Genomic DNA, 27,678 nt, shown 5'->3' with positions numbered 1-27,678 from the left:
ATAAAATTTGGATTGAATTGAATAATGAGGCACTTGACTGGACGCTAGAGGGCTTGCGCCGACGCTAGATACTTCGCTAAGACAAGGAATAACAGGGCGGATCTGAACGATCGTGTATATTTATTTCGCCGCAATGTTATGTATTCGAGCGAATTCTACCAATTTTAGCGGGATTATATGTTCTAATATTTGATTATGTTAACTTTAAACCGTTACGGGCTGCAAATTAAAAACCTTTCACAACGATACCAAAAACCATCTCGTGCCTAAGCTTTTGTTGCATAAAATACTGACTGGTGCTCTGTCGCAGGCACCAGCAGCTCTTTAGTTGCATAGGCCGTTCGTTTTCCCGTTTATTGGGGAGCCACACATGCGCACTATGCGGATTCGTCATTGTTAAAATCGCAAGTGCAAATGAAATTCAATTTCGGTGTACCTCAGCAGCGAACGACGTGATTGAGGGGGGGGGGGGGGGGATCGGAAGGAGATCATACACTGCGGCAGCCTACGGGGAACTTTTGGAATATAGATAGAAAAAGTAATGGTATCAACAAATCTAAGCTCGAAAAACCAGATGCGGGCGAGAACTGATGAGTCGTCGTCATTCTAAATGGCTTCTCTAAGGCAGCCGTGACGATGTACCGGAGCCCAACATCAGGCTGACAGAGTAATCGTAATTCTGACATTCGCAATAGGAAGTTGATATAAGGCATACAAATCGAGATTTTGTTGAAACCACGGGCGATTGTCTTATGAATCGTCAATGTCTTAGGGACCATGAATTTCTTTCGTGAGGATATAATACTGTCAGATAAACGCAGTGATTTAGGGGCGAGATAAAAAATTGCAGAAGAACACTATATCTGTTGTATCAAATCTTGCCTATGGTATCATGCGGGCACACAGAACCAAGGACACATCCCAAACTAGTGAAAGCCTTGTGGGCCCAAATACAAAATCAAGCTACTTAGCGCTATTCCGTGTGTCTCCTGTCCATTGTGGCCTTTTCGTCGGTATACTCGAAAACAAGCACATAGTAATTTGATGAATGTGTACATCGCACGACAAAATTCATGCTGTGTCGCTCACTCTTTATCGACATGCAAGAACCAATGAAGTCATGGAAGGTGACAGAAACGCTGAAAAAATGGGAATAAATGAGAACTAGCCAGCAGTAGGATTCCGACCCACGAGCTCCCCACTGTATCCAGCCGCATACTCCCCAATGAGGTATAGCATCCCCCTTTCCCGTGTTGCTTCTGTAGAGTCCTCTGAAATGTTCAACCTTCTCTCCAAGACGCAGACATCGCATGAACACTGGCAGTCATTCTTGTGATGTTGAATATGCTTCGGTGAAGGCAACTCAGCCTGGGGCATTGACCAGCTATTGTGCCGCGGTCCTCAGCTTGACTGAGAGGTAATCTGTTTAATGGATCACTCTTCGTTCAGATGCTACTTGAACATCGATCTCAGCTCGTCGGCACACAAACGCAATGAGGGGCTTCTGTGCTTCTTGAACTCGATTGGCCTTTGTGGACCTATTACTGCGTGGCACTGTTCGCACTCGAGCGCGTATTCACCGCCATGTCTTCCTATCTCTCTGTCACTTTCTATTCTCCTGCTCGATCCTATTCCCTTGCGTGGGGAAGCAAACCAGATGTTCTTTTTCTGGTCAACATGCATGGCACTTCTCCTTCCTTTCTTACCCTGGAAAGATCAACATCGATAAATGTCTCACAGTGTAGCTATACAGCCGAGAGTGCACTTGAGGGGCCAGAATCTCAGTTGGCAAATACGCAGTGCAGTTCAGCAGAAAGAGTGCTGAGTGAGCTGAGTCACCGGAATCACTTATGACGAAATGGCAGGGAATGATCAACTCGAGGTTCCTCGATTTATCAAGTTAAATGTTTTAACAGTGGCACTTGAATAAATGTTATTATTCGATGCTTTTTTTATTCCGCTTTGTTTTTGTCGAAGATGCCTCAGAGGCGCCCTTTGGACCATGGACGCCCCCTCAAATAAAAGCAACCTAATAAAATAAAAAATCAGCCAGAGCTGTCAGTTAAGAAAGGATGGTCTCTGGAGCTTTGTGGCGTTGCGAATTTGATTTTGCCATGAAACATCTCTCAGTCACAACAGGTCGTATTTCGCATTAAACAAATAACCACTGTTTCTCGGCTCGAAGAGTTTAAACGTAAAAGGACCGCTGTGGTCAGACATGCGCGCTTTAAAAAAATTCATGATTCATTTCGCTGCGTCTCCATTTGTGGGAAATGTCCACGCAAGCATCTACTCTTGTTCCACCTTCACAATTCATAAAATGCTTCAACACTTTGTTTTGCGTCGTCCCGCCATTCTCCCAGTATGTCGCTTATACTTCGGCCTGCTGCATAAATAGATACAGTGATCATACTTGAGCACTCGCACAACGGCTGCAGTAAAGTGTTCTTAGGAGAAAATTCGACTTGCATTTAACTCGGACATCGTAAAGAGTTGTTACATAGGCAGCGAATAATGTACGTTCCGCAGCCACTACTGCAGCATCAATGGAATCTTAAGCAGCATTGAATTACATGCTTGAACTTGCACCCAAAATCAGATACTCGCAAAATAGCGTACGATGAAACGCTGTCATTTTTGGCTCACTTACGGGTACTTATTATTTCCTACCTAAATATATAAAAAAAGAGTTTAATTCCTCCGCAGCGATTATCAGACAGCAATAATGTCACCTTGATCTTGAACGTGATAAGTAGTTTTTTTAATTAATCTTCATTTGGAGGAGCGCGTGCTTCAAACTCGTTAAAGCAGTCAAAAGTAATTTTATAAGGAATTTGTCGAATTGATTAACCTATGTACAGTGACTCTATAGCATAAACCACCCAAAACGTTAGCTCTACCGCGCAGTAGACTAGTCAAATTGCTGAAAACTGCTCCTTGTTGATTTCATTGGAATCCACCTGGAAGACATTCTGTAGGTATGACTGTTCATGTGTCTACAACTTACGGTCGAGAAATTGCGAAGCAAGAATGCATGTGCCCAAAGGTTTGTCACAAAACAGGCACGTCAATGCAAATTTCAGTTAATGAATGATAATATTATTTAAACGAATTCTATCAGTTCAGCTATATTCACATGGTGCACTGAATATGCCATTCATTCCGCAGGCAGAGTGTGACGTGGGTCAGCGGCATCGAATTGTGTTGTGCATAAGGTTTCCGGAGACAGGCTGCCGGTAGTGGGACTATGCAATCCTTACTGATGTCACCCACTGAATGAGTCGGCAATTCAGCTCTTTATGCGCATGTATACATTTAATGAAGCTGAAGGAGTATAAAATGTCTGAATTCTGAGCTTGTTTTGAGGATGAAATACACAGAGAACAAGCTTTGAGCTTTTGAGTGCTACCAATTGTAATTTAGTGTCACTGTAGCTGTGTAAAGTTAGGTAAAAAAAGAAAAAAAAAAGAAAAACGTTGTCGCCTGTTCTCACTATTTTTCACCTTTTTAGTTTAGAAAATGCGAGGCATCACTTCTTTTGGCGAGAAAGGGAGAGTTTTCTATTTTTCCTTCTTATTCTTTTCTTCTTCTCCTTTTTTTTGGGAAATACGGTTTGTCTAGTTCTGTTTTTCTTTTCACTCGCACACGTTGTTTTCTTTTATGTTGAATAAACTAAAGGAGCTATGCTAAGAGCGTTAACCTGGGCATGCTGGTATACTACATGTGTAATAATTTCTTTAGCGCACAAAAAAAAAAAAAAAAGACACGGGTCTGACGGCGCTGTGTCTGCGTAGTTCCTGTCAGTCCCGTGTCTTTTTGGTACGCTAAAGAAATTATGAAGCTATACTAAACTACTGTATATTTACTTAAACACGAAAGCAAAGGTGAGCCCTCAGATTTTTTGCTATTAGCAATGAATACGCAAACGGATAATTACGTTAATGTTATTTCTTTTTCTCACTCGCAATATCCGCCGGACCCTGGTCAATCAATGTTTGATAAAATGAGCATCATTCTTTGCACAAGAGAGCACTCGTTCACTTTACCGAAACTTACGTAGCAGTTACAAAAACACGTTTTTTTTTCCTTGGCGTGGGTAACAATTCTTGTTCCTCCGGAAACATGAAGCATTACATACGAATCCTGAAGCTTAATCCGCGCCGTCCGTAAACGAGCACGCTGAATCTCTTTCGCTAAATGGACACGCTCGCGCTTACACTAATGACCGTACTCAGTGCCCAGGTGGCGCCCTCACGTTGAGGGCTCTTCTCAGAATAAAGTTTTACTTTTCCTTCATTAAATGGCACAGAGATTTACGGGCAACAGTTTGTCATTGATGTTGAAAATTTCCGGCTTGTTTTACTCGGTCCTTTGTTTCGAGGCTTCTGAATGTTGTTGCTAAATGGAGGCTTACGGGGCATTCACAGAGAAACGAGTAACCGAAGACAAATCCTCTTCTTGGAACATAGGTACGCGCAGTTTAACAAATTAAGAAAAGAAGTGATTTACATAATGTCTGGAAGGATCATCTTCCCAGGCACATGTTTATATTTTTTTCGGAGTTTTAAGCATGGTCAACATACACGAGCTGTATGCTCAGCCGCAGCGGGTCAACATTAAAAATCCAGTAACATTATTGTGCGCACGAAACTAGCTAACCATTTTAAATATAACAACTACAATGATTCAGGCTTTCTCGCTTTTAGTATTTGCCTCCAGCCGGGAAAGCTTTGTATTCTTTCTGCAAATAAACATGGTTGTATTTGTATTGTATTTGTATTACGCTTAAGTAGTTGAACGCCGAGTATTTCTGCGCAGCAGGGGATTGAGCGCCTATAGCGGAGCAATTCCTTATGTTGAAAAATCGTGATTGCATTAAAACATTTGGCAACCTCAGCAGCTCCGAAATATGCTAATGGTTACTTTGCTGTGTCCCCTATTCCGGCCTTACGGACCATTCCCTCTCCACTCAAACATCGAACGCGGTTCCGCTCAGTCGCTTGCGCTGCACAAAAGGGCACTCACAGCTCCACGCCGAGATTTCTAAACTGCGACTGCCTTGTTACAAACCCAGAAGCGAGCAACTGTGGGCTGCACGGCAGTTTTACTATTTCTTTAATAAAGCACTGTATGAACAGCCTGCGTCATACTTAACTGAACCATGCCATTAAGCGCCTTGTCGTTCCTCCTGCGCATTGTGCTTCATATTTCGGGTTGGGGCGCCTTGAAACTGCTAGCAATGCGTCGTCTTTCCGAGGCCTTCGATTTTGGTCCCAAAAGGATGCGATTGTTAGAAGTAAACTGCTTGGTATATTTACTGATTATTCGGGTTAAATCTGACGTCGAGCGCAAGTCGCCACTCTGACGCGTTATCTAGCCCAAAACATTCCTCTTATCTCTTCCCGACAGCCTGCGAATATGCAGGGTGGACGCGGCGTCCTAACCTCATGATGTGTCAGCGAGATTTGAAATTTGCACAAATGACTTTGCGAATCGCCCTCGCGTGAACAAACGGAACTTTGTAGGTGTTCCACTAACTCAGCGGTACCTTTCTGTAGTGATTTCGTCTTGGTTACATGGTTACATTTCTTGGAGTCCTCAGCACTCGCGCTTGATCGTATAGGCGTTTAATATACCAAGGCTGTGACAGGAAGGCTCCGTTCATAATTTTGCATTGTTCCGCTTAGAAAGCGAAATACAACGACAACACATTTTATGTCACTTTTGCAGTATCTCTATGAAACGGGCCTGCATGCTTATACTTAGTTGCATACTGATGTTATGCCGCATGGCAACCCAAGGGGAAAAAAAAAAACCCAAGTGCTGGAAGAAACCTAACAAACATTTTGTGGTTTCAGAGGAGGCTAGAACATCAGCTAAGAAGAAGCAAACACATTAAAATAGGCGCAATAACTCATTTTTTTATTTGTTGAATAGATGGAATGAAAGTACCTGAATTAATGTTTGCAGATAATGAGCTAGGTCACTTCCGTGAACCAGCATGAATGTTACACCGATAAGAATGACAGTTTTTGCGTGAGTCATATTTTAACAGGAACGAAAAGGGTGCTATCGCTTTCCAGTAGCCAGTTCCTTAGCTGCGATCCCTTTAGTCTTATGAAACAACCATAACAAAAATTTCGTCATCTTATCATAAAACTATGTTCGAGTAATCGTTGCTGAGTATTTGGATGTCTAGCTTTAATAACGTGAAATCATTTCCCGTACAAGCTACAACACGGTATAGATGCAGTTGCGGTGCGCTTAACTTATTAGAGAACTGAACTACTTTTAGCTGTATGAAGAGGACCAAATATTAGTGACGCAGTCTATCTGATGCGCTTGACGGGAAAGATAAAGTTATTTTCAAGGTCACTGTATATTGAAACGTTGCTGAATTACACAAGACTTGTAATGCTTATGTTTTTATTTTTACTTTTCCTTCGCTCCTCATTGGTTCCTCTGAGCACGGCATAAAACATTTATACTAACGTACGCTTAATGCATTCTTGTTGAACGTTATACTTTTCGCGACTTTGCCGCGTAGAATGTGTAGCAAGTACTGTTCACTGTGGACATCACGTAAAAAAACTGTTGCAGACCTGTAGACCCTGATATAGATTTTATGGCGACCTTCGTGGTGCGCGCCTTAAGCTCGTTGCTTTACTCGCCCTTCCAAGAGACGCGGGCATCCATAAACTCCCAAAGTCCACGTAACTCAAGCTCGCTCAGTTGAATGTGCAGTGTGAAGGGTTAGGCGACAATTTAAATTCCGTGTACGCATATGAGAAAATCCGCTTGGCCTGGGAATATTATACGATGAAGTACCTTAAGCTAAGGATTACCGTTTCTTTGCAGCAGCGTTTTCAATCTCATCGACAGCGTTAAATAAATTATTTGTCGGCACAGTTCGGTGCTTATTCTCGTCGTATGTGTTTGGTTAAATTTGTAGAATGTTTGTGGCTTTTATTTCATATTAAGAATAAGGTCTCCATATTTGAGTTTATTTATCTATGGCTCAATCTGTAGTTCAATGTCTAATTTCGTTGTGCTGCAAGAAATTGCAGCAAAACAAAATCCTATATTGTAGCAGCATTTAAATTGCCGTTCAGGCTTCAGTACGAGATGTTCCGGCACCTAATGCCAGTCTCGCATTGCGATTCAGCTGCAAAGAGAATTCATAGCCGCTGCAGTGTAGGCAAGCGAAGGAACACGCACTGTCTTTATTTGTTTGTTTGTGCTGGCTCGACTGCAATACATCTCGAGCGACAAGGCCTTCCTTTCCATTCGCATTCATGAAAACGAAACTTGCCTAACTAACTTTTTATAGTTTTTTTTTGTTGAGTTCTGTGAAATGTTGAAAGTTAGCTTTAAGCACCGTGTATAGAAGTTGTCAAACGTTGCTCGCACTTCGGTGCTGCAGTATACAAGCCCCTGAAGGCTTGGTTAAACTTTGGAAAACGATACGTGAGCACCAGGACAAAAGCAAAAACGCGTAGTCGCGGAACGCATCGCTCCCGGAGGATTTCTGCGCTTACCAAAACACGTCCTTTCGGCATCGCGATAAAAGAACAAAAAGGGAGCCGTTTAACTTCGCTTTCTCGCGCCTCGCGCACTTCTTACTTTTTCCGGCAGCCAGTCGTCATTGCGTGCGCAGCTCTGTCCTTCATTTCTTTTGTCGTTCTCTTACTTTTTATTTCGGAGTTCCGGCGCAGTTTCCGCTGGAAAGAGTAGCGTACACGCTTTCCCTCAGGCGTAAGCTTCCTGACCCGCTGGTTCGATTGTTTATTTCGTCTTGGAACCGCTTTCTGACGAGGATACACCGGCTGCCGAAAAGTTGTCCGATGATGCCTCGTTTGGATATGCGAGTATCATTTTAGGAATGTTATATGCTTTCGTTTCTTTCCCTTCGAAAGATTCTTCACTACATGGTATCCGCACATGACGTAGCGTCTAAACAGTCGCCACCTTTGTGGCTTTTTTCTCAGTTTAGGGCACAAAAGTGTGAACAGGAAGTAAGTTTGTGAGTGCTTGTGAATAGAATGCACGAAAAGGTAGAATAAAAAACAAAGGATTGAAACTGTTTAAAGCGCAGTTTACGTTTAAAGCGTTCGGACACTGAAAGCCACAAGCCAAACCCTACTAGTGTATTTGATGAGCATTGTAGGCATGGCACCGTCCTAAGTGTTTGCCACAGGCACTCAAGTAGCACTGCCGCCAGCTTTAGGAAGGGAAACGTGTAGCGTACGTCAACCGACTGCAGAAGCGTGTTCTGGCGAAACCTGTGGTGCTCTATTAGCGAATGCATGCTGATGGTCTATGTACACTGTGACTTAGCGAAGGAGCCTCTGTGTTTACTTCCCCTCCCACGAGCTTCCTGTCCACTTTAGCCTGTTTGCAAGGACATCTTAATTTCGAAGTTTGTAGTCCCTTCAGTCATGAATTATGACAGTTCGTCGGCAAACCTTTCAAAGTTGTATGTTTCCGCGGAAGCTCAGCGTGACTACAAAAACAAAAATTCCATCCATTTCTAAGCCCGCCCTCATAATTACAATAAGTAACAATATATTGTGCTGATGCAGATGCTCCGTTCGATCTTTGCGAAGTGAGAGGAAATATTCATTGAAAGAACGTTTTAAAATTATTAATGAACAAAGGGCTTTCTGACGTAGGTAGTCACACCCGATGTCAGTTATTGACGATAGCAGTGCGTCAGAAAGAGAGAGAAACGAGAAGGGAAAGGTAGGGAGGTTAACCAAGGACGTGCCCGGTTGGCTACCCTGCGCTTGGGGAGAGGGAAGGGGGAAGAATAGGTAAGGATTCTTCAAGTTCGTCAGAGTTTTCATGAAATGTGGTAACGTTTATGCTAAGTCAATAACATACGAGTATGGTATTGTTTTAGGGTTTTAGCGTCATACAGGGCACCGTTTTTTGTCTGCAGAGGTGTTTGAACGTACACTACGTGTTGGTCTCGCACTTTCCTTTTTTTTTTCTTTTTTTTTTGCCACCACAGTCAGAAATAGGCCCCCAGACCCTCGAATAAACATATATACGATCTATAATGAAAAAGTTGCGTATCGGTTTGTGTACACGATGATTTACGGAGTTGCGATCGCTTGAAAAAAAAAAAGCGTCGTCCGAGCATGCAGGTATGAGTCAGCGTTATTTGCTTTCAAGCAAGCGTACGCGTTCTGAGAAACTCCACACTGGTACAGTTTGTTAAGGTTAAGTTTTACACCTTGCTTTGACGTCTTCCTTTTTTCTTTAACGCAGGTATTCAAGGATTTCGCTCTTCACCGCGGTCTACTTTACCGCCTTCGGACCTTACGTCACATCCGAGGGCCTAGTGCCCGATCTTTGCAACCTTATCGACCAACCCATGTACTGCCGTTGTGACACCGCCGACATCACGGAGGAAGTGACTGAGGTTACGTGCTACGTGGGCCGCAAGCTGCCACCTGATCACATCGTCTTCGAATCCTTCAAGCGCCAGCCTGCCATTACCGCTGTAGCGTTCAATGCCTTCGGCAGCGACTACAAGCTTGAATTCGTCCCAACGCAAGCTTTGCGCCACACGCCGCACGTAGAGCGGCTAAAGGTCTCGCAAGCGGAGCTCGGGGACGTCAAGCCTCACTCGTTCCACAACCTCTCGCGTCTCGTCGTGCTCTCACTGGACTCGAACGAGATTACGAGCTTGGACGCCGACGCCATCGCGGACCTTCCCCGCCTGAAGAAGCTCGAGCTCGGAGACAACAAGCTGAGGAGGCTGCGCGCCGGCTCTCTGAAGAACCTTCCTTCCCTGACGCACCTGTTCCTCGAGCGCAAACCAGCTGGAGGTGGTCGACGACGGCGCGTTCGAGGACCTGGGCGCCCTGCGGGAGCTGGAGTTGAGCGACAACGCCATCGAGAAACTGGGCGAGCAGAGCTTCCGCGGCCTGGGGCGCGTCGCCAGGCTCGACCTGTTCCGCAACAAGCTGACGCGGCTCGAGGCCCGCGTGTTCAGAGGCATGCCCAGCTGGCCGAGCTGGACCTCAAGTACAACGCGCTGTCCGAGGTCGACCCGCTGGCCTTCGAGGGGCTGCCGCAGCTGACCGTGCTCTACATGTCGTACAACCGGCTGCGCGTGCTGCCCGCGCACATGTTCCGCGGGGCTCCCAACCTGGTGTCCGTGGACCTGTCGCAGAACCAGCTGCTCACGCTTACCTGGAGGACGGTCCAGGACCTGGCGAAAATCGACGCCGAGTCCTTCGACATGAGCCTCCACTGGTGAGTCTGCCTTATTTCTCCCCTCTCATTGTGTCTGGGTAGTCGTGGCCACTCAACGATAACCGTGATGGAGGCGTGTTAGATATATCCGTTATGTGTTTACGTCCGAGGTTGCGCTGTTGACTTTTAAGGATGTTGCAGAAGAGAAGTTGCAAATAGCTTTGACCATAGAGAATACTCATCCTCCTGCACCCAAGTCCAGAAGCAGTTTTGTAGCGTTAGCTACACTGGCCTAGCCAAGCCCGTTTCGCGCGGCACATCAAGAGCTGTGCTGCGCATGCGCAAGGATCAGTGATGTCACACGGCTTGCGCACCGGAGCCACCGGAGCCGGCACCTCTCGCGCACTCCGCCGCCGCCGCGCGCGACTCACCGCCGCCGGTCTGCGCATTCCAGAGGAGTGACGTCGTAGCCGTGGTAGACGCACTGGCGCCGGCGCGCGCTCGCTGTGCAGTCGCCGTCTGACACTGCGCTGGAGCCGCTGCGCTTCTGACTGGCGTTTGCCAGTGTGGTATAGCCATGGAGAAGGAGAGCGCAAATGCTGCTCAACAGCGCAGAAGAACGGAGAAGCTTGACTCATCGGATCCCGAAATCAGCTGAACCTTTGCTAACGCTACGTATATCCTGGCATAGCCGAGCTAAGCCACTGCAACTTTTTTAATGATAACCTCACCATAAAATTGGCAGCCACGACGGGGTACCGGGTCGTCGTTTATTCGTCGTAGTATTCTTCGAAAGGATGCTATTAGGACTACGTGAACTTTAGGATGCAGAAAGAACTTCTGAAGGTGAGCAAACGTGCTATTTGCGACGCCCAGAAGAAATGGAAAAAAAATTGATCACACAGAAAGCACTGTATGCCTAAAGTACACTAAAAGTAATTTTTTACAAGCTATCCTGCTTGTAGGTTCATATGCGCCCAGCGTGCAGCGCACTTCACGAAAGGGATTCCGCTGTTTAATAACGAAGCTATCGCAATAAACGTCTACCAGCAAGGTGGACAATAAAAACGGCACCTGAGCGCAGAAAGGAAAAATGGGTCAGTTGTTCATTCATTATCGCCAAATAACAGAGTGTGAAATGTATTTTTTTGTTGTTGTGTTCCTTATTTAACGCGCTATTATTTGCTCGCCACTACTTATTGAACACGTGCAGTACTCATTGTATTCATCATTCTTTGAACATACCATGTGGCCGCACAGTTTCCGGTGTTTAATCCAAGTGATGCGAATACATGCTGCCGCATACAGGTATGTCTTTGTGTCTTGCGCGTGCACACACACGTGTTCATTTCATCGTCATCGTCATCAGCCTATTCATGTCCACTGCAGGACGCATACGTGCCTATATGTATGTGCACGTATGCGTGTTTGTAATACAGCGCAGAATTGTTGCCTCAGATGTTGTTCAAGCTGATTTGGGAATAGTCAAATCGAGCACGAATGAACATCTCCGGGACTCAGCCCCGTCTAGACACGTGTTTCACCCGATTTTGCTTCAGGAAAAGTGTTCATTTATTAGCGACTTAATCTACCGCTTGGAGACCGCCGGTGCTGCATGCAGCTTGAATTAGGACACGCTGTTTCTTGGCTGTAGAAGATTAGACCGAATACGAGCGTTTAGATCGGTCTCCGCGATATGAGCGTCACATTGCAGTGTGCAAGTACGCGGTCAGGCATATGCAAATTTGGTGCGCGAGGCCGCGCTGCACCGAAACGCAAGGAGGATAGCTGCTTTCCCGTCTCGGTCCGCCCCGCTTGCCGCTGTTGACCTTGAGGCGCCCTACAGAGCAAAAGGATCCAGCTGCGCGGGGAGTAGCTCGCAGCCAGAGGACTACCGGCGTGGCGGAGAGGGGAAGATGGTGTACACAAACTGAACCCTCTTCCTCTCCTCGTTTGACATGACACACACGCGAGCACCTCCAGCGGCCTTCGCACAAACCTCCCGCTGAGATGGTGCAGCGGCTGCCAAGCGCTGCCTCCCCCAAAGCAGTGGCGAGTTCCCACGTCGACAGATCGGCTACTGTCGCAGTTGCCGGTAAATAAAAAAAAAGGAAAGAAAACAAAATAACGGTCGAAGGAGAGATGCTGCTGCCAATGGCTGTCTTTAGCATACAACTTACGCTGTCCCATCGGTCGCGGTTTCTAGCCAATAGAGCAAGGCTGGGCCCCACCATCCGATGCTCCCTTGCTTTCTATATTAGCTAGAGACGATCTTCTTCTTTATCTCCGTCGTCGCCGTCAGGTTTCTGTGTACAAATGGGGACCAAAGAGTCTGCGGCTGCCCTGGCGAGTAAACGGCCGACCGGCGGCTTACTTTGAGAGAGGAAAAGAGCTCCTCTCTTCTCTCACACGGTCCTGCTTGTCGCTTTCGCTCATTATTGCCGAATGCTGTATACGGACGAGCATGCGGCAGCGGTGCGCGACAAAGCGAAGCCGCATTCAACCATGCCCGAGTACATCTTCTCGGCACCCGTCTTCCTTTCACTGTCTGAGCGCTAAAGGAGACCGAGCGGGCGCGTTGCTCTCCTCCCTCTCTCCACCTACCGTGGCCTGCGCAGCTGTTTACACCGATCCCTGTTTCGAAGTGATGTACCCTGGTCCGCGTATGCTACCAAAAGCAAACAAACGGAAGAGCGTGCACGGTTCTTCAGCCTGGTATCATGAACCCTGTTAGCTTCCCTCCATAGTGACCTACCTTCTTTCTTTTCCTTTTCTATTTGTTGGTTCTTAAGTAATATTTCTTGCTCTCATGTTCTCTGGCATTCTTCTTGCTATCGGCTTCGAGGTTTTTTCTATTGTTATTTTTATCTGCTGGTGCAGTGCTGGTGCATTATCTGTTGCTGGTGCACCCAACTGCCGCCATCAGGGTAGCGTCCAACCATTTGGCAAACTTTCAGAAACATCAACTAGATAGGTCGCATAAATGACATGGTAGAAACAGTCAGCCTGTGCTTACATTTATATTATCTCCTTATAAATTGTCTTTATCACGTGTCTGTTTTTTTCTTGTATGTAGTACTAGGCCTTTCTATTCTCTAAACTGTTTCATTCAATATGTGTGCGCGGCTGTGCGCGCGCGTGTTTGCTACGGTTCGCACACAGCGTCGAACAGACGGACCAACGATTCCTTTGAATGTCAAACAATGCTGTAATGTTAATGCAGATGTAGGTGCAGCCGAACACGGCGCATTGTATGATGATGCTCTGCCCTAAAGTATATAGTTCACTGATCTGACGATCGACCGGAAATGGTCCGTGTTAGATCGGGCTCATAAGTTGTTCTACACATGGTAAAACTTCAGCGCCCATAAAAAACGAACGACATGTGTAGTTTACAAACAAGCGCTTGCTTGTAAACTATACCTCTTTCCATCGTCTTTTACGGACGCTGCAGCACTACCATGAGTAATTGCCAACGTGCCCAGCTTTCAGCTGTCCTGTACTCTTCGACCAATCACTTTTACTTTATCCGTCTCATGAAATCAAAGCCGACGTTGCTGAATGGCAGAAAATCTTATTTGATTCAGATTTATTATGGGAAGTTCGTCTCATGATGGATAAACACCAAAGCGATTCAGTTGAGTTCGGTTGAATCTTAACTCCCTCGCTGTTTTCAAGAGCGTCCCATGGATAATTTAGTGACGTAGGTAGGTAGTGCTGCCACGGACACTCATGTGCCCACACATTTTTATAGGTACCGTTAGGCGGCAGAACATTTCTCACGTGTAGAGGAAGCTTACTTTAAAAGCTCTTTATCAGCAGCGGACGCCTTGTCCGAAATATTGCGATCTAGAGAGGCATAAACTCAAAAATAAACCAAAAGATAAAAACTCCTTCCCTTAAAAACAGGACATTCGGTAAAAACATTGCCGCTCAACACATGCCCAAGCGGACGACGGCACCTAAAGGAGCATACGAGTGCATCAATGTTAATGCTTCCCGGAAATACGTCTGCTTCGCTTTCCTGAAAATTCCCCTTTCCGGCTCTCTCAGCAGAGCAAATTTCTTTCGGAATTCTTGAGTGCTATGAGAAGTTCTCGCCTGCTTTCAGCACACTGACATAAGGACTAGAATCATAGGTGAACATTATGCGAGGACTGGGGTCTAATATAACTAATTATAACGTGAGATAAGGGTAGGTGGCCCAAACAAATGGTTTAGTGTGAATAAGGCAACTATAGGGACCGGGTGCCGTATAACAACGCGTCGAGTGGCGAGCGAAAAACGGAGAACCACGCGAGCGGAAGTCAGGGGCAGAAGAACGTCTTTCTTTATTCCGCGGGTCACGAGAAGCTCAGGTTGGAGCGCGCGAGATGTGAAAGGCAGCCAACGACGATGGCTGCTATAGAGCAACGATTACGTCTTTCCAAGCCGAAACATTGCTTCTTGCATGTGCGTGCATATGGTTGTGTGCGTGTGTACATGTGCCTGTGAATGCGTGTTTTTCTGTACATGCGTGTGAGTGTGTATGTTTGTGTTAATTCTACGCCGAGATACAGGGATCCAAGGCTGAATGGTTGCTGGCCTACTTTCGTGTCCATAGGAAGAAGCCAACAATTTTTCATTGGTTCCTTGCTGCAGTCTGCAAAGTTTCAACCAAGGTACGACAAACGCGAAGCATGCAGCCAAGGCGCATCAGCCATGACCTGATCCTGTTCGATAGAATCGAGATCTACATATATACACGGGCTGTCGGAACAGCGTGAGTGGTTGTTCTATGTAAACAGCAGTGAATACGAAGCGGGCAAGAAGATTTGGTGAAGTCAGTCGGGTAAAAGTATCCGAAATGCATAAAGTCGTCGGGGACGCGACCGCAAATGCGAACGGTTGTCGAACCGCTGTCGAAGCGAGTGCCAATGCTTCCGTCTCCTTGATGGCGCGTGCGCACGTGTGAGTAGGAGCTGCATTTTGCATCGATCAACGTCACCGCAACAGAAGGAAGGCGCCAGTATTACATTTCCAAAATACACACGGAAGCTGACACGTGGGCTGTGTGTGTTTGTCCCTGAAATTCTAACAGCTAGAATAGTACTTAGATACGTATATAGCCGCTTCGCATTCACTGGGCAAGATGGCCTGTCTCAAGTCGCAACAAGTTGCGATTAGGGCAGGGATCGACACTATTTACATTTTGGTCTTCTTCAGTGCTACGGATGCATGTTGCAGAAGAAAGAAAGCAAATCCTTGAGACAGTCGACTTGAGCGATTGGCACACTGGTCCAAACTCACAGCAAAGCAAAACGTAACGACCTTCGATGAACTACACCGCTAAGGTTCGGTGTGCAGCCAAGAAACTCGTGCATACCTATGACCTCCCCCACCCTGTTCTTTCTTTTTCTTTAGTTTATACCTCAGCGTTTCACGTTTACCGCGTTACTGAATGCATATTAAGTCTGATATAACTTATATGGGTCATGGCTTTATACCTACATGTAAGTGTTTCTATTTAGGTGCTCCTTATTAAAAAAAAATGTTTTTTTGCTGCGTATCTTCCTATTTTCTTATAATAAGCTAATATCGATTATAAAAAAAAAAGCGTTTTAGAGAAAAGAACAATAGCGATCGTGACACAGAGACACTGATAGTATAATAATTTCACAGAAAATATAGTAAATTTGTTTGTGAAAAATGGTGATTTTCGCGCCAAACACCCGTATAACGAAATGCCTCCAAATGAGGGCACTTGCAGTGAGCCACTGTGACGCGAACACAGGTACCGCATCGGTTGTTTAATGCATTACTGAGTCTACGGCTTGTAGTTTCTGTATTGTGAGCCTCATGTGTCGCCTACGCTTTTCACTGCATGCTGTAAAGTGTTAGGTACGCCATCTGCCGAGGGGTTTAACAATAGACTGCGCTCAGATAGTGCATAGCGCACCATCCTTGTCGTTCTTTCTTGTCCGCGTTGCTTAAGCGCTTTGGTCACAGGCTCACTATTTTACCGAAGAGCATGCACCCTTCTGTAAGATTTCTGCGTTTAGTCTCCTGTGCTTCAATCACTCCGTATTGTACTGCTTTTGAAGAGCTTCATGACCTCACTTCACGACTTATCGAATCGCGTTTACGACGGCGGTAATCAATAGTAGCGGTGATTTAAAAAGTTCCTTCCACTATCATATTAGAATGAAAACAAAAACTTCGGTTTAGTATAAAAGCTCTCCAGCAGGCTGCAGTCTCCCGTACTACAAATCGTGTCCTGCGAGTTTGGACGCGCTTATAATTAATATGTTTGTAAATGCCCCCCTCTGCAGCCTTCGCAGTTGATAATTTTTCACAAGTGCCCTTGAGCTAACTCGTTCCGTCATTTCTCCAGCACGCAGAAGCTGGCAGAAGCAAACCACTTCATGCGAAATACTTCTGCCTATGCATAAGAATATATCCTCGACTCTATTCTCATCATTGTGAGGTTGACAAGCCTGCGAATGAATGAATAAATAAACCTTTATTTGAAACGGCTCTTCGTCCGTGCCGTCTGCCGCTTCGGTGCCGTGTGATGAGTTCAAATGTTGTGGGCTATGGTAAGTTGCAGCTCACCTTCGGATCCCCGAATCGGGCACCACTATTCGGCGGGAGCAAAAGAAAGAAAGCGCGCACACCTAAGCGTAATCAAAGAATGCACAAAACTAAGAATGCTGCATTCGTGGTGGGTAAGGCAGCGTGTATGCGGGATCAACGAAGCAGCTCGCTGCCTCCTGGCTGTCAGCTCGCATGTCGGTGCCCGTCGGCGAGTACGTCAGGCGGCGCCGCTTGCAACGACGCCTCGGGACGTCACTTCTCTGCAGAGCATGACTCCAACGCGGCTGTGGCTACGGCGGCAGTTTTGCTACTGCCGTTAACTCCCTCGTTTTTGTTATGTGAGATCTTGTCATCACAAAGTCGGGGAGGTCTGACAGGAATCAATATGAGGCATGGCACGCCTGCACGCGAGCCTGGCCGCTTCGCAGTTGAGCGGAGAGCAGCAGCGGCACACTTCAGCGATGAGCTGCGCGTTCCCCTGCCGATGGAGGGCGTCGAGAGCGGCTCTCTGAGGCTAGCAGTAGCAATAAGACGCCGTGTTGCGTGAGAACAAGCCGCTTATTTCCCGTTGCTTACTCCACGCTTTATGGCAGCGTACTTAATAACAAAGACAATTTATAAGACTAGCGTGTTGGACTTCGAGCAGCGCTTTGTCGAGAAAATACAGCTTTCCACGGTGCATGGTGTGACTCTTTCTCCTTTTATTTGCTCGCTACTTTCGAACTCCGGAACAACTTTAATCGATGCAAACTTGTTATGGGTGGCTCAACGAGTATTATAATAAGGCACGCAGAGGAAGGTTTAGTCAGACAATTTATATATATATAGAACACATTTCGAACGGACTGAAAACGGAATCAGCTTACCATGTTATGCGGAATGGTGCGAATAGAAAATACGATAACACGCATTTAAAAAGGTACAAGATGTTAAACTTAATGCCCCACCTCTTTTGTTTATTCTTTTAGTATGCGCTTTCAAGAGAACTTTCAGCGAATACCTGTTAACAAGTGGGGGCGCAGCGCAGATGTTGAGAGGTTATGAATGCCATTGGCGCGAAAGGCTGTTGGTGATTTGTAACGTATTGCCACAGACCAACGGAAAGATGTATCGGGGTGAATGTTTGCGTAGATATTGTGTACACAAGCCGCCGCAGTTGCTTAGGGACTTTGGCGTTCGGCATAAACTACTCTTCACATGTCGGCAAACTTGTGAACAGTGTAGTGCATAAACTTAAACGCTGCATTAGAATAAAGCTGGGACCTCTGCAGAGCATAAACACAAGCATTGTATGTGATTACACGTTGTATATAGGATGAAATTAAAGTTGTACCCATCGCATTTAGTTTTCAGCATTTCATTAACCACGTCACAAAAGCTTCAATTCACACATATTCGAATATACGCGCTGTATCTGCATTCTTTTTTTCTTTTCCTGTCCCCATGGCTGCGTTCACGTATACACTGATCCCGCCTGCTATAAGAATGGGTTCACAGAGACGAATCATACGACGAAGCAAGCGAGCCAGAAAACAGCGTGACTATAAATGAACGCGTGCCTTCGCCGATAAGGGCGCCACGCTTCGTTTCGATTGTCTTGGCATTGTTCGTGTTTGATGCCGAACATAACCAGCAGCAGCAATGTAATAAAACAAACTCCGAAGCTTTCTGTGAGCCGAGGAATTCTTCATCCTTTCCTCTAGGCGCCAGTTTGTTTTGTGGCAGCCACTGTGACGGCTCCGCGATAACTGGCACCTTCGATTTGCCACCGAGTAGCGCGGAGATTGTAACCGAATCCCTAGCTGCCGAGGTCGTCCTTCGGTATCCGCTTTTCTGTCCGTACCCGCCGCGGTGTAGCCGAGTGCTTATGGCGTTGCGCTGATCAACTCGATGGTTGCAGGTCCGATCCCTACCGCGGCGGCCGCTTTTCGATGGAGACGATAGGCAGAAACGCCCGTGTACTTAGATTGAGGTGCATGTTTAAGATCCGCAAGGGGTCAAAATTAACCTGGCGTCCCCCACGAAGACATGCCTTATAATCATTCGGTGTTTTTCGCACGTAAAACCCAAGAATGTAATTAAAAAAAAACTGTCTGATTTATTTGTAAATGTGTATAGGCAACACGGCTGCTATTTACAAAACGTCTGTTAATCTGACGTTGCTTGATAGGATTGTTTGCACAGCAGGAGATGCCTGCGATGCCTTGCCGTTTCTGTTTTGCGGAACCGTGTGAATAACTGGAGACAGAAAGAGACCTGACGGCATGAGAGAGAGCGAGAGATAGCAAAGAGAAGAAAGGCAGGGAGGTCAATCAAACGAGCGGTCGGCATGAATTCCTAATAGTTGCAGGCGCCTCATGTGACAACCGATTTTGCGAGATCTTGGAAGCGGGCTTTTTTGCGCAGCTGCAGCGCTGCCACGTGAAATAGACACACTTTCAACGGAACCGTTTCCTTTGTTCTAGTTTGTTATTTGATCTAGTTTTTCAAGCTTTTCAAAAATCTTCTGCACGCGAATTTGAAAGACCTTGTCACCTGCGTAGTTATATTTAATCTAGGTTTTATAAGAGGTCTCCTTCGTTATGTATTTTTTGTTTCATTTCGAAGATGTGCAAATTAAAATATTGGGTTGCAAAGTTGCTTGATGTTTCCCTCTTTACGGGCTAATTTGAGCCTCACAAGCAAAGTGCATTTACCGTTCTTACAATTATACCTTTGTCTTTGTTTAGAGCCCGATATGTAATGAACGTTCGCTACCCATTACCCGTCACCCCTCCCGCAAGACCGCGCCCGCTATACTCCACCAAAAAAACAGTCTACAATTTCATGTCCGAACATGTCGTTTATGAAGCCAAGAGGGCAAAAATACACACAAGAACAAAACCAAATCATGGCTCCAGCTTCACTCATGCACTTCGATCGCGGAAACACTGAAACATGTTATTTTTGTTTCTTGGAACGATATTGTTGCCTTTGCGCTATACTCATGGTTATCTGGCGCTGGTCCCTCGTGCTAAGGGATCTATTGGTTGGGACCACGCTCCGTACTTTCATCCTGCGTCGTTGTCGAGCCAGACGAATATGCCTCTGCAGTACGATCAATCAAACGGCTTCTTGCGAGCCCGTGTCGTACGCATGCAGCTTCCGCAGCCTGGCCGATTGGCATCCCGGCGCCTGTTACAGGCACGTACTCCAACGTCCTATTATTGACGCTCCTAGTTTCCGAGACCCGTTGCAGGCTGCGTTCATCCGGCTATACTAAGATGCCGTTGACTGGGTAGGTTGTGTTGACGTCGCAACGAGTGTATGTTTTTGTAGGTGAAGTTTGTTCTCACTGACGGCAGTATACGGAAATTGCTTGGTCGCAATGGCAAGTGCTCGCCGAACAAGTATATCTATTCGCAAGTTATAACAGTGAAGAAACCCAGCAACCTCGTGCGACATTGCGGAAGCACAGCCCAATTTAGATGCCGTTTCTTTCGAGCAGTTGTGTTAATAATTTTCTAATGCTAGAAATTAGGATACATATTTTCAAACTTCAATATATTGTCATAATCATTTATTATCATATTTCTTATTATTTTGCCCGCATATAACAGATACCATCAGGCCGATTTCCTGCAAATTTAAGCTGCGAGTCAGATCTCGTTATCTGAAGGCGCTGTTAAAACATGCATATATGCTGCTTTTGTGACAGCGATGAATTTCATTGAACCTGCATGCTTACAGGTTTCATGAATGGGGAGGTGCGCTTGGGCGAATTCACAGCTATGTATTTACAGAGTGAGAAAAGAAGTCGGAATCCGTGTTTCCTAGCGGTCGGCAAATGTTAGTCCTCGTCGTTTTTCAAGCGAAGCTTGTATTGCGTCACTCGTGTCGGTGTTGATGTTGGCTACGAAAAAACCCAGGCAGCGCGAAAATAAAAGTTGCTCGTCAGGCTGGGAGACCACCGCGCTAACCGATTCATCCACTGTCGGTTCATCATACGTGCATGCGCATGCGCATGCACAAATGCCGGACGCTGAAGAAATCCAAACATTCGCGCCAAGCAGCATAAGATCTTGACGTCACTGCCATTTCCGGTTGTGACGTCACTTTTTATTTTATTTATTTTTGCTTGTTGTTAGTTGTCCCCCCGATACGTAGATGGCGACGGTTGCAACGAGCCGCCATTTTCTTGACCCGTGGGCTTCGATGTTAGCTACGCTAGCAGTGTACATTTACCTTGGATGCGGTCCATTCTGGGTGACGAGGCCGGCGCGAAATGCAGCATGTCGCATCTCGACGCCGGCTGCAGCCGGGGCACGCCGACGCTACGTCGCGCGTCAACGCTACGTCGGACTATAAAATGGCCTTTAGAACCCGAATATCGTCCCGATACTCGGGGTTTGCTAAGTTTGGCTAAGAACCAGCCAAGCCAAACCAAAGTAAGCAAAAGAAAACAAACACAAAGCTAAGAACCAGCCAAGCCGAACCAAGTTAAGCAAAGTTAAAGCTAAGAACCCGCCAAGCCAAACCAAGTTAAGCAAAGGAAAGCAAAGTTAAAGCTATAGGGGAAGGGCCACCAGCTTCGCTGTTTGCCCAGTCTTCGCACCACTTAGTGTGAAGCTACCCCTATTTTTTTTATCAGGCAGCTTTAATTTGGAGGTAGTTCGCCACCGGCATAGTACATTGTCGGCATAAGAGCATTCGTTTATTTTCGTCAAAGTGGCGGGCTTTGCTCTTTAGGGGTTACCGCGCATGTTCCACACTACTCGTAATGTACAATTGTCTGCGCTTGTAAAGCGGCTTGTCACCACACGCGGTGCTTACTCTAGAGAGGTATACTTGGCCAGTTCAAGTATCACTGCGCGCCTAGTTACGGGCAACAACTTTTAGTGAGGCCACTGCTTCCCTAGACCAGGGCCTGCATTCACACCTTACGTAAGAGTGTTTTCTCATATACGCTGGCGTGTGGACACCGCCATTCATGACAGTAATCGTGACAACGCGTCGACCGCAGCGAAGGTGGGACAATCGATAAAGAAACTTACTAAAGAACAGTTTTCCGAACACCAGCCCAGGCGCTTGGACAGCGAAGACGAAAGTATAAACCTAATTAATGCTCTCGTATTACAGAAATGCAAGTGCAGTTTAGAAGAACGATGACGAAAATAAGTGGGGAGTGATGACAGTGTTTTTAACAGATTATGAGCCTAGTACGCTTAGCATCATCGGGTTCTGACGTCACCACAAAGGCGCAGCCGAAATCACCAGAGCCAGGGCTGGGAAGTCGTACTTCAGTGACGCTACACTAGCCCGGACTCGTTGCTAAGGCGTGAGCGGCAGCCCACGCTTGTGCCTTTCTTCAGCTGCACCGCTCTGAGTTTCTTATTCTTCCGTGGATCACTGCCACTAGAAAGGTAAATGCCTTTTGATGCAGCTGTCGTCCCGCATTGAACGGTTAGTCCCTGAATCTTGTCTGCATGGGTAGAATCTTTTGTCCTGGAGTTTCGCGTATTCTGTTCTGGTGCATCCGCGTTTGTGTGCTTGCGGCTCTCGAGGCATTAGCAATTCAAATTCTTATCTCTGCCTCGTCATGATTCTATGAGGAATAACGTAAAGCGTAGGAGCAAAGTCCCTTCTAGAGTGAAAACGTGAAAGCATTGTTGGGGACCAAATGCCGTTGGAACCGCATAATGCGCAAAGGGGCACGAGACAGCCACCAACTGCAAATGTGTCTCGTGGAATGCGTGCATACTCAGCATTGCAACATTTATGTGCACTGCTGGAGAGGCGAGCCGCTTACGAAAAAGACGAAGAAGGAATGACGCGAAAGCGAGCTCATAGCGGGCTGGCTTTGCCGTCGCACGCGTAAAAGCGTTATTTGGGAACATGCAAGTTCGTTCTCACTAGGCGGCTTTTGTGTTAGCGACAGGGCAAGCAGGCCAAGAGTCACTTGGAGAGTCGGACGGGCCAGCTCAGTAACAAGATTTCTGAATGCGCCCGCTTTGTGGCTGGACCGGACGCCGCAGATGTCGAACTGAGGAGCGTGCAACTATATTGTTGACCCGTCAGATCTGATGCTTGCGACGTGTCATCATTTCGCTTTATTTCTGTATTTTCAGTTTCCACTGCGCTTTCATTCTAGTGTAAAAGTTTCATAACATTATTAATCTAAAAAGTCATCGAGACACTCAGCCTTAATCACGAGGGTCCAGCAGCTTGAACAACGAGGAGACTAATCTGTAGAGGAGACTACTTCGCCACTATTCTGTTCACACTCCTTGTTTCTCGTCATAGACCCTGTAATCTGAGTAACTATGATTGCTGCCTACGGTACCACTGCATTTTACTTCTGTACAGTTTTTCGAGATGTCAACTATACTATGCACCGGGGAACGGTGCAGTGCAAAGTAAGATTTATTTATACATGTGGCGCGCCATGCGTCTACATGAATGCCTAAAAGCGAATCAAGGCTGCACAACTTGGGTACACAGAGTGAATAAATAATAACGCAATAAACATTGCTCATAAAACAAGAGGGTCGGACAGTTCGCAGCAGACATCACCGCGCTCTTTGTCTTCTGCGGAAACGGCACAAGTTGGTGCGAAAGAGAGAACGCAAAAAAGAAAGCTGAGGACAAATCAGCGCCATAGAAAAGCAGAACTCTACGCTCTCGCTTCGTGGCCAGTCTCATTCATTCCCATGCATATATTGCCGAACGATGTGTTGTTATTCTTTTCTTATTTTATAATATAACGGGTTATTTATTATTCTCCCCTTTGTTGAACATACCTTCCCGCTTCTCTCACCATAAAAGCCTAAAAGCCCCGCGCTGTTTTGCGTGGATCCCATTTGCGGCTAGAACATTGTTGAGTAGTGATACAAAAGCAAACACGAAACAAACTCGCCGAAAGTGCTGCCCAAGTTTTGGCGGCGCTTAACACATACACATCGTTCTCAGGAAAGCAGCCGCTGATGCTTAGAGAAAATAAATAAAAATAAAACGATCAAGCTGGGCTATGTATTTTCATACGCGAAGACAGTTTGCATCGCCCGCCCGCGTGGACAGCATAACAGACCGGACGTCTCCATAAGAGCAAGAAGACGAACGACGAGGCTGACCACAAAGCAGTGACCATAACCAGCGTCGTCGACACCGCCGCCCGCCCATCTGCGACGACGCGAAGCGCCGCAAGCTGACGCGAATATCCTGTTTCTCTCGCTTCTATATGTAGTACGTCGAGCGTGCGTCTCCCACCGCGGCTTTCAGGCTCGCTCGGCGCGCGCTTTTCGACGCAAAAACTTGCAGCCCAGCGAAGTGCTCTGGCTTCCGCTGGATGAGCGACCCAGAGTGCGTCGGTACACACGCCACTCACGTTCTGAACTTTGTGGTCTCTGCGAGAGGAAATGTAAAGAAATAAGAAGTAATAAAAGGCTTTCTGTAGCAGAACAAAAGAGAAAGATAGTTCGTGGCCGCCTCTCGAGACTTGATGGAGTGCGAGATGGCGATCTTTCCTTCTACAATAGGCTTTGCCTGTCAACACCTTAAGTCAGTTCATTGGTGCATGTTTTGGTCGGGAAAGAGTTTTCTGTGATGTACAGGTAAACTTGATAACCTACACATTACATGAAGCGCGTTCGCATGGAGTGCAAAAAGCAGTCCGACTCATTGCTGTCCTATTGCGATAGCAATTATATGAACACTCCAGGCGCACTTCTGCCGTCGGCGTCGCCGTCGCCGTGAGGTTGCGTATAAAGTTCGAGAGCGATAAAATCGTCACCAAGCGCCGTGTGCTGTACGTGCGAGTCAAAGCGTGCGAAGGTGAGCCGGTGATCGCGACTCAATCTTGCGCACGCAAGGGAGGGAAGCGGGGAGGAAGCGCGCAGTCTTCCGTCGCGCTTATGGCTGCGGGGTTAGGGGATGGAGGGGGGAGGGGGGGGGGGGGCGTTCTACTCCGGGCGGCACGGAGCCCGGGCCCCTGTATCTTGAAAGCCATCTGCAACGGGCACGGAGTCCGCCCTGCGCTGTGTTTTCGGGCCATAGTTCGCGTTGATGCGAGCGGCAGCACGAAAGTCAATGCGCTCGCTCCTGATGCCGCGCTTACTCACTACAGCCTTTTGACAGCGAGTTTCCGCGGTCACCGAGTGAGATGTGGTCATGTTAGCTTGTGCGCGCGTGACACCATGCTTGTTAATTTAGTTAGTATGCCTATGTTTACAAGTTTATACGACCGATAAAACTACTATCCCTGCTTCATATAGCTGTCCACCAATTTGCTATCGCAATCGATGCTTCGCCTACCGGGCGAAAGTTTGACCTTTTCTGGAAACGAAGTGAACAGACGATAGCCTACCCGTTTCATGCTTGGTATAACCAGCACCCTGGTATAATCCTGCCCGCATATGGCACGGGTATTACCCCGGGAAGCACTGAGCCGTTCATATATACGGCTCACCTCGCTCAGGGAAACGTGAATTTGGATCGAAATGAACGGTAGAATAATGAACGTCGCCTGCAGTAGGATTAGAAAAAGAGCCGTGTGAATTAACTGTTAAGATACATGAACCAACATGTATTTTGGTTGCTCAATTTTAGCGCATTTAGAGTGCGAAAACTGCTTGGAGTTTAGTGGGATCCAGAGGAAATTTTCGCATGAAGATGTGAATCTAGGTTTAGCATAGAGATTAGTTGAAGAGGTTGGAAGAACGTTTTTATTAATACTCAATTTGTATTATTTCTCAAACATAGGGTCTTTGCGCATGAAGGAACTTAGTATGGAGCCGATGACCAACAAAAGCGAGGGAAAGTTACAGTAGAAATGCTGTTTATTTTCGCTAAGTCCACAGAGACGGCAGCGCTAAGGAGAAGCAAATGTCCGTTCCACACCCATACAATTGAGTTACAAACCCCCGAAAGTCAGAGTACAAGAGAAATCAACGGCACAGTCAGAGCTGTGCGAACTGACCTGCCCAAAGAGAAATCAGGAGGAAGGTGTTTATTGAAACGCTTGTTCACTCACATGGCAAGACGAGATAGAACTAAGTTTAGGGGAAGTCGCATTGCAGATAATCCGCTTAGCAGCGTAGAGAAAAGAACGCGTGTAACGCCTCTTTATGTAATCTTATTCTAGCGATGCGGTAAAACAAACAGCACAACTTCTGCGCACAATTTAGCTTTTTGGTGAGACTATATTCGTTCGGCCATAGCGAGCACTACTATAGAGCTCTGAATAAATTATATCGATTTACAGCTTTACAGCTGTAGTAAGATGTTATCGCGGGCGTGCGTGACGAGAATAATTTAATTTGGATGGCATAAAATTAAACCGTTGTCTTCGTTTCTGGGCATATCTGCGAGGACAACTAAAAAGCGCCAGCATGTTTTAAAAAGCATTGTAGATTTTATTTTAAGCACCAAATGCTTTTTCGTTCCATTGTGAACTGTTTCAAAAGGGAAATGCACAATCTAGAGAAAGCCGTCTTGAATTAGGTGAGAATTTGAAGCAGAGAGCATTCAAAGGTTACACGTGGTGCGTTCACTGTACGAAGAAAAAGAACTTCGCTCACTGGCGTGCCCATAGGGAACGAATCCAGACCAAGTCGTGTGTGTGTGTGTGTGTGTGTGTGTGTGTGTGTGTGTGTGTGTGTGTGTGTGTGTGTGTGTGTGTGTGTGTGTGTGTGTGTGTGTGTGTGTGTGTGTGTGTGTGTGTGTGTGTGTGTGTGTGTGTGTGTGTGTGTGTGTGTGTGTGTGTGTGTGTGTGTGTGTGTGTGTGTGTGTGTGTGTGTGTGTGTGTGTGTGTGTGTGTGTGTGTGTGTGTGTGTGTGTGTGTGTGTGTGTGTGTGTGTGTGTGTGTGTGTGTGTGTGTGTGTGTGTGTGTGTGTGTGTGTGTGTGTGTGTGTGTGTGTGTGTGTGTGTGTGTGTGTGTGTGTGTGTGTGTGTGTGTGTGTGTGTGTGTGTGTGTGTGTGTGTGTGTGTGTGTGTGTGTGTGTGTGTGTGTGTGTGTGTGTGTGTGTGTGTGTGTGTGTGTGTGTGTGTGTGTGTGTGTGTGTGTGTGTGTGTGTGTGTGTGTGTGTGTGTGTGTGTGTGTGTGTGTGTGTGTGTGTGTGTGTGTGTGTGTGTGTGTGTGTGTGTGTGTGTGTGTGTGTGTGTGTGTGTGTGTGTGTGTGTGTGTGTGTGTGTGTGTGTGTGTGTGTGTGTGTGTGTGTGTCATTTGCTTACAGTGTTTATTTTTTTTTCTGGGAGCCTGGGGCGGAATTCACTAAGCTGCGCTGTTATTACGCAATTTCTTAGCCAAAAAGTTCTTACGCTGAGATAAGGGTGCAACCGAAGTGGCAGTGCATTTAACTTTCGGTGTCGTATTAGAGTGAGGAGGTAGCAAAGCTTCCTGAGAAATACTTTAATGTGCCGTCGGGATTAACCCAGTGATAAGCACTGGGCCCGCACGTTTCAGCTTCGCTGGTTAACCATCTGTACGGAGTGCTTGGGTGGCGATATTTTTTTATAGTACTTGAAGAATGGAATGATTGTACACTTTTATTTTCAATGACAGCGGTGAGCTCCCGGTCACGATTTGATAATGCCGTGTGCACTCCGACCCATTTTCATTATTCCGTAAGTTACCGTCTCATGATCACGGTTCCCTGTGAGTAATTGACCTAGATAATCTTACCCCTGTACATACTCTACAGCCTGACTGCCGATCATGAATTCGTGTTCGCCTGAAAGGTTATTCAACATTACCTTTGTTAACTTACTCTTACTCTTTCTTGGTTAAGGTCCTCAATCAATTGTTGCAATGTGCCCCCAGCGTTGCTGAACAGGACAATGTCGTTGGCAAGCTGAAGGTTGTTGAGATATTCGCCGTTGATCATCGCCCCTGGTCCTTCCCAGTCTAATAGCCTGAGTACT

General features: G+C 46.5%; 1 pseudogene; it reads left to right on the top strand.

The window, feature by feature from the left end:
- The window catches only part of LOC119456787 (connectin-like), a 91,043-nt pseudogene that overhangs the window by 33,765 nt on the left and 29,600 nt on the right, over positions 1-27,678 (top strand).

Source organism: Dermacentor silvarum, chromosome 6, assembly GCF_013339745.2.
Source record: "Dermacentor silvarum isolate Dsil-2018 chromosome 6, BIME_Dsil_1.4, whole genome shotgun sequence".
In the NCBI taxonomy this organism is placed as follows: Eukaryota; Metazoa; Arthropoda; class Arachnida; order Ixodida; family Ixodidae; genus Dermacentor; species Dermacentor silvarum.
This window is presented reverse-complemented; position numbering and strand designations above follow the sequence as displayed.